This window comes from Echinops telfairi, unplaced genomic scaffold (assembly GCF_000313985.2).
Source record: "Echinops telfairi isolate 266 unplaced genomic scaffold, ASM31398v2 ScPeMD7_2;HRSCAF=8, whole genome shotgun sequence".
Taxonomy (NCBI): Eukaryota; Metazoa; Chordata; class Mammalia; order Afrosoricida; family Tenrecidae; genus Echinops; species Echinops telfairi.
Genome location: NW_022103898.1, coordinates 4,579,701 through 4,587,693, shown reverse-complemented (window position 1 = coordinate 4,587,693; position 7,993 = coordinate 4,579,701). Strand labels below are relative to the sequence as shown.

The window sequence follows — 7,993 nt, the reverse complement described above, 5'->3', positions numbered from 1 at the left end:
GATGAATTTTCTGCTCCCTGCTCCCGTAGATATTTACGGTCTCAGAACCCACAGGGGCAGTTCCACTTCCACAGTCCTGTCCTGCAGAAGAGCCCCCCCCCCCAAGATTTCATGGGAAAATGTCATTATCTTTAAATGCCGCATTTTCATAAAGTTTTTGAAAACCCAGATCAGAGGATGTACACTGGTACAGATAAGAGCTGGAAACACAGGGAATCCAGGACAGATAAACCCCTTTGGATCAATAATGAGAGTAGTAATACCAGGAGGGTAAGGAGAATGTGGGGGAACCAAACACAATGATCTACATATAACCCCCTCCCTGGGGGACGGACAACAGAAAAGTGGATGAAGGGAGAAATTGGACAGTGTAAGACATGAAAAAATAATAATTGATGAATTATCAAGGGTGAAGGAGGGAGGGGGGAAATGAGCTGATACCAAGGGCTCAAGTAGAAAGCAAATGTTTTGAGAATGATGATGGCAACAAATGTACAAATGTGCTTGACACACTGGATGGATGGATGGCTTGTGATAAGAGTTGTATGAGCCCCCAATAAAATGATTTTTTTTAAAGTCTTTGAAAACTGTGCTCGCTTCGGCAGCACATATACTAAAATTGGAACGATACAGAGAAGATTAGCATGGCCCCTGCGCAAGGATGACACGAAAACCCTGTGTGTGTATATAAATGCATGTGTGGTTCTGACTTGTATTGAGCCTGAGGGTTTCCAAGACTGTAAATCTCCGAGGGAGCAGACAGCCTCATCTTTCTTCCCAGGAGCGGCTGAGTTTGAACCACTGACCTCTCAGCAGTCCAGTGCCTAACTCACATTGTCACCAGGACTATACACACACACACACACACACACACACACCACATCACATAATTTGCTGACATGCAGTAGATGCCGACTCAGAGCAGCACGATAGGGCAGCATAGAACTGCCTCCAGTGAGTTTAAGTCTGGAATTTTTTACCAGAGGAGAAATCCCCATCTTTCTCCCTCGGGTTGGCTGGTGCTTTCGAACTGCTGACCTGGCAGGTAGCAGCCCAATGAGTAACCACTACACCACCAGGGCTTCTTCTGCATCCACAGATAGCTTGAACATCATCCCAAAGAGACTTGATAAAGCGGACGCAGTAATTACCTCCTGGGTCATTTTTGTTTTCTTTTTGTTGCTTTTCCGAATTTCCATTTTTTCCTGTAAGGAGCGCTTCTATTTGATAAGCAACATTAAATAAAAGCAGACGTGTGCCTCTTTTCCAGCATCCAGCGTTGCAGGCCTACGATCCTGGTGGTCTGGTGGGTTAAGCCCTGCACCGCTGCCCCGGAAGCTGCGTGGTTGGAAGTCATGGATGAAGTCATCAGATTCCTTGAGGACCACAGTCTTGGGACTCCACTGTGAGGGGCCCTGTAAGTGGGACTCGGCTGGATAGCAGAGGGCTTATCTTGGAATAGCTGGCCAGCTCATGGGGCTGGGCTCCCGGTGGAAGTGGGTGTAAGGGATCCTGGGTCCAGAGGAAGAGAGCATTACCCAGCAGGCAGCAGTACATGGTGGCAGTGGGGTGGGGGCCTGAGAGGTCTGGGTTTCCCTCCCCTCCTTCTCTTTCTGCCCGCAGATTAAACCCACTTTGGGTCCACCGTGGCCACATGGGTCCCCACTGCTATGCTGGTTCTCTCTACCCTTGCCCACTCACCCTGCCAGAGTGGGCCTCCTGCATGAAAGCCCAGGAGCTGGCCACCCTCTCCATGTTTGGGGAAACTGAGGCACAATGGAGCAGAGTGACTTGCTTACAGGGTACCCTGTCCCTGGACTCTTAGTGCCTCCAATGTCCCTTCCCCCACCTCTGGCCTTTGATAGCTGATGAAGACAGGCCAGGGGCTGCCTCCTTCCTAAGTCTGCATTGGACTTAGCAGTTCTGCCTCTGAGATCAGGGCTCTGGGCTGCCACTGCTGGGTCATGGCCACCCCTGGACCTGCCATCTGGCCTCCTGGGGCTGGGTGGGGTGGGGGGGTGGGCATCGGAGCTCTCTGGTGGCCTTGTCTCCCTGCCAGGGGTCTACAGCAGCCAGTGGGGATGAATAAGAGATTGGAATCTGTTGAGAGCAGGTTTCTAACTGTCGCAATGGGGCGGTGAGGCCACAGCCGGCTAAGGACACTGGGGAAGGCAGTCCTGGAGATGTCACGGTTTATGACTCGGGAACAGGCAGCCCCAGGGTGTGTGTGGATTTGTGCCTGGGAATAAGGGCTGCAATCGAGGTCCCTTCGCCGTGGAATTCGGTGCCAGCTCCTGTGGGTCAGATTGTCCTAGCAGACCGGTGCTTCGGTGTAAAAGTTGGAGTAAAAGGGGAAAAAAACAATCGTGCATTTGTGTGTTTATTTATTGAGCAGTAAGGACATGCACTCAAATGTGAATGAGCAAAGCGTGTGGAGTCAAGACTCTCTGCGGCCGTCTCGTTCTTCATCTCACTTCTCCTCCATTTTCGCTCTCCTCGTTCTTTCTTTCCTTTGTTCCCTTGAGCCCTCTCCATTTGTCTCTGCCCCTCTCCTGTGCCTGCTTTCTCTTCCTCTCTTCCTCTCGTTTCCTACAGCTCTCCTCTGTCCCTCTCCGTGTCTCTTTCTCTCGCACCATTTCTCCTTCGGCTTCTCTTTCCATGTCTCTTTATCTCTTTTCTGCATTCTCCAGCTTCTCTAACAACAGCATCACTTTTCTGAGCAGGAGAGAGAATGTGCCGCGTACGGAGAGGTAACACCAGGGTCTGAGCTTGCTTCCACGGGCTAACGATGGCAGACCAGCGTCCGCGAGTACCTGGTGTGCAGCAGGCCCCCGCCCAGGTCTCCCCTGCCCTGGTCTCGGTGTTGTCAACCCTGCACACTAGGGACCCTGGGAGCCTGGGCCCGGTGTCCACGTGTCCGAGCCGGGCCTGACCGGCCTGCTGCTGACCCAGCAGGTGGAGTCTCAGGTGATGTCCTGCTTCCCAGAGGTGAGCATGTGCACTGTGTCCACGTGGCCGAGCCAGGCTGGCCGGTCTCAGAGGTGAGCACGTGGTTTCTCACACGTGGTGATCTCTGATGAAGTCATTAGTTTGTCAACCTTGTTTATGTAGACTGGGGATCCATTCTGTCAGCAGAATTTAGTGGAAGAATCACAGCTTCCACCACGCCCTGCAAGCCGATGGTGGAGTAAGTTATAAGGTGGGCTTCTGCCTGCAAGGTGAGCGGTTTGAAACCACCAGCTGCTCCAGGGAGGAAGGCTTTTTACTCCCAGAGAGCTGCAGCCTCAGCCGCACAGGGGCAGTTCTGCCCTGCCCTCTAGGGCTGCTCTGAGTCAGTCAGTTCAATGGCAGTGCGTGTCCCCCCCAACCTGAATGCTGTTCCCCGATTGCATGGCCCAGGCCCTAAGAAAAAGAAGGGGCCCTTGTTCAAAAGCGATGAAGAATTTCAAGGCAGGGGCCGCCGGGCATCACACCAATCTGGCACACCTCTGAGTGATGCCACAGGGCCACGCACCACCGGCCGCAGCTTCGTGCTGGACCTGGGCTCCTGCTGACCTACGCTGACCATGCTGCCCTTGTGTGAGCCATGCCATGCCCACCGCCCCTCCAGATCACCAGCCTCCCAGTCTCTTCTGAGCAGAGCGCTGGGCCAGCAGTAGGGTTCTGGGTGTGCTGGTGTGTGTGTGTGTGTAAGAGAGAGAGAGACAGAGAGAGAAAACCTCCAGATGGAATTTCAAGTCTGGCTTCTCCAGCCAGAGGCCCTCCGCCCCATCCTCAGCCTGTCCTCCTCTTGGGCCCCGTGCGTCCCTCCTGCCTCTCTTTGTTGCTAATCTCCGCCCCCGCCGACGCCCGGGGCCCGCGAGCCCAGACTTCCCGCCCAGACCGTGCGCCAAGATGGGACGGAGGTGCAGCCCACCGCCCCGCGCCCGGCCTAGGCCTCGGGCCCGTGAACTTGACCCTGAGCCCCTCCTCCGCCGTGAACTTGACCCTGAGCCCCGCCTCCGGCCCGGAATGGACTCCAAGCCCCGCCCAGATTGGGGCCGAGCTGGTCAGAGGTAAGAGGTCTTTGAAGCAAGGCCGCCCGCCCAGCAGTCACCGTCCCCGCCCCCTCGGTCTCCCGCAAACAAAGGCCCGGCCACTTGGGAAGGGACTCTCGGGTAAGTGGCCTCCTCGGGACTCTGGGACTCTTTATGGGAAAGAAGATACTGGGTTCTGCTGTCTTCCCTCTTGCCCCTCCCCCTCCCCAGGGCGCCCAGGCGTTAACCCTCTGAGACCCAGGTCTACTCAGGAGAGGAGGGAAACACCAGCAAAAAGCAAAGTCTGTCCCTTGGACCTCGGGCCCACTGCCTCTTGATGGCATCCCAGCTGAAGCCTGGGGGTGGACATTGCCCTGGCCTCCTATGCGGGCCTCCAGTGACTTCTTGGCATGTCTCCTGTGACTCCTGTCCTCCCTCTTCTCCCCGCCCACCCACCCAATTGATTTCCCAGGTTAGCCAGGGACCAAGCCAGGCTCCAAGGGCCACACTGGAGAGGAATCCAGCCCTTGAGGACAACTGGTCGGCTTCCACCCACTCCCCTCCCGTCAGTGGCCTAACCCAGGGGTCACCCACCATGGGAGTGGCAAAGCCTCAGAGGCTCTCAGAGCCTTGACTTGGGCCCTCCGGTGCAAGTGGGCCCTCTGGTCAACTGCCGCTGGCCTGCTGACCATACCAGGGACCACCTGCTTGCCCAATGGCCCCACCTTCCCAAGTCTCTACTAGTCTGCTGCCCCACCCCCAGGGCATCCGGACCCCAGTACTTTTTATTCAGCTGGGGCAATGGGTAGCATTCCCACGCAGGGGTGAGATGTCAGCCACCCCTGGACCTACCAGCTGCAGGACTGTGAAAAAGCTCTACTGAGCCTGGCAGGCTGTGGGGATAGGTGACCTATGACCAGTTCCTGTTGCTCCTGGACCAGGCCAACTGTCAGGACAGCCAGACTTGTCACTGGGTGTCTGTCTGTCTGATAGGGAGCCCTGGAGGGCCCAGACGGCCCCTTCTGAGGACTGGGCCTGCCTGCATCCCTTCCCCGCTGCCACCAGGTCATAACCCCTAGGTAAGTTGGTGTTACAAAGGAGGTGGGTCTGCTAGGGACCTGGGCCCAGCCTGGTGCTGGAGAAGGAAGCACCTAAGCGCTGGGGATGGTGGGGAGGGGAAAGCTTGGCCCAGCAGCCAGAGCCTCAGGCAGTGTCAGGTCCCACGGAGGTGAGCTCCCAGGCACCTGCAGTGCAGGTATCTGCTTCAGCCGCTTGGTTATTTGAGCTAATCCAGAGGAAAAGCTGGGCCATGCACAGTCTGTGGATGGTGACAGGTTGAAGGCATGGACCCCACCTTGGACTTCCTGACTGTCCCGGGATAGGGCTAGAACAACCAGGACTTCCCGCCCAGCTGTGTTCAAACCCCCACATGCCCTACTAAAGCCTGACCTCCCTGCTCCCACCAGTCCCAACTCCACAGTGCTGGGGGATCCATGTGGGGCACCCTGTGAACACACAGCAGTCAGCGCTCAATGAACTTGACCCAAACCAGCTCTCGGAGCAGCATTGCATCCCACTTGTGGCTTCTTCAGGAGTGGCCTTCCCAGGTGCCTGTGAGGGGGCTCAAACCGCCACCCTTCTGATCAGCAGCCAATGCACTTACGCTCATGGTTTGCACCACCCAGGGGCTCCAGTGCCCACTCCCCTGGTGTCAGGAGTGGAGCAGGCTCCTGGCTCCTCTGGGAAGGCACCTGTTTCTGCAGCACCTTGAAAAACTCTCTGCCCAGGTCTCAGCGGCCCACCTCCCACAGCCTTCCTTCATTCTTTTCTTCTCCTAAAATAAGTGCCTACTGAGTCCCCCGGACTGCGGGGGCTCTGATGTAGCCCCTGCTCGAGAGACGTTGCCACAGGACCAGATTCTCCTGACTGAGCTCCCCTCCAGAGCAGGTATTGCCTCATAGTACCATTGCTGCACAGTTGTCCTTGAATGCCTCTAGAGACGGGCAGTTCACCTCTCTCCTGGTGATGTGGCTGCAGAAACTGGATACCTGCATGGACCCTGATCCTTGACAGGTGGGCTGGGTCTCCAGGCAGCTGTCCTGGCCTGAGCCATCTGGCTTCACCTGCTGGTTCAGAGGTCCCATGGTTCCAGTTTTCAGAAAACAACCTTACAAGTGGCCATACATGTTTTTACAAGAGCAACCCTCCCTCGCCCCTTTTTGCCAACAAGACAGTTTATAGGTGTTGTCCTGGATGGGCAGCATACCACCACCCCTTACTAACAAGTATCTCTGAGGGACAGCAGAGATGGGCTTTGACTCTCTGCTGTGGGACAATCCCCCAAAGGACAAAATATGATAGGGTAAAAAGCTGGCTCAGCCCTGGTGGTGTAATGGGTTACCCGTTGGGCTGCTAATCACAAGGTCGGCAGTTCAAAACCACCAGTCCTCCGGGGACAGATGAAGCTTTCTACTCTTGTAGAGAGAGACAGGCTCGGAAACCCACAGGGGCAGTTCTACCCTGTCCTATCGGGTTGCTCTGAGTTGTCATTGACTCGGTGGCAGTGAGTTAGGTTTTGGTTTTGGAGGGCAAACTACGAGCCCGGTTGGTATAGAGTAAAGCACCCCCAACTTATGTGACCCACCTCCCCCTTTTTCAGAAAAAAAAAATTACTCAGCACCCCTCACCTCCCACAAGTAAAAATTTTTATATTATAGGCCATGATCCAGTATCAAGTGTAGGTATTGGCTTTTGCAGCCCCACAGCCCACACACAGGCAGTGTTATATCACACTTGGAGAAACACTGTTTGCCTTACTCGTTGGACTGCTAACTGCAAGGCTGGCAGTTCAAAACCATCAGCTGCTCTGCGGAAAACCAGGCTTTCTGTTCCTGTAAAGATTCACAGCCTCAGAAGCTAACAGGACAATTCTACTCTGTCCTGTAAGGTCACTATGAGTCAAAATCGACTCAATTGGAGTGAGTTCTCTTTCTTTGTTTTCCTTCTTTCTTTTGGTTTTGAATCAAAGGAAAACGGAGAGCTCCGGGTCTAGTCTGACTGTGAATCTCAAGACAGCAGCAGTAGAACACCCTGAGACTGGGGGGCCGTGCAACTTGGAGGTTCCCACACCACCAAGCCAGCCCTGCACCTCCAACTCCGCATGGTGCTCAGGCTGTGTATCCAGCACTGAGGGAGGGGCACCCAGAGCATCAAGAAGTCGCTGACCCTTGAAGGGCGGCACAGCCCAAGACGTCCTCCAAGGAGCCGGACTTCTCGGCTTTGTCAATTGCATCGAGGTGCTTTCCCCCATCACTGATGCTGCGTGTTGATTTGACAACCGTCGTGGATCTGTGGAAAAGAAGCTAAGGCGTTTTCAAATCACTTGTGAAACCAAACCGCTCTGAGCAATAGCGCCCAGGGACGCTTGAGCACCGGCAATAGGACCTTTGAGAAAACAGAGGCCCTCAAACACAGAGGCAGCTCAGCCAGAAACCCAGCCAGATTCCAAAGAGGACGTGAAACAAGCCATTTCATCACTGACATCAGCTGGATCTTGGCTGAAGGCAGGGTCTACCAGAAAGTCCATCGCTTGTGTTTGACGGACTAGGAAAGGCATTCCACCCCATCGATCATAACAAACAGCAGACAACATTTCGAAGGAGGGAATTCCAGGGCACTTCATTGTGCTCACGAGGGGCATGCACGTGGACCAAGAGGCCATGGTGAGAACAGACCAAGAAGATACTGCGGCTAGGTGCTACTGGAGCGGTGCTCTGCACCACAGAACACAACACGGCCCCTCCTACGCCATCCTCACGATTGTCCCCAGGCTGGAGCCCATGGTTACAGCCCTTGTGTCAGTCCATCCAGTTGAAGGGTTTCCTCTTTCCCGCTGCCCTGCTCCTTTACTGAGCATGATGTCCTTCTTCAGGGGCTGGTCTCCCCCAATAGCGTGCCCAAAGTACGTGAGATGAAGT

At 55.1% G+C, this 7,993-nt stretch overlaps 1 non-coding gene across 1 annotated transcript; it reads left to right on the top strand.

Moving 5' to 3' along the window:
- The first annotated feature begins 589 nt into the window (after positions 1-589).
- LOC115870676 lies at positions 590-697 on the top strand. Its single transcript, XR_004046831.1, has one exon. It is a non-coding gene; the product is annotated as a U6 spliceosomal RNA (small nuclear RNA).
- Positions 698-7,993: the final 7,296 nt, after the last annotated feature.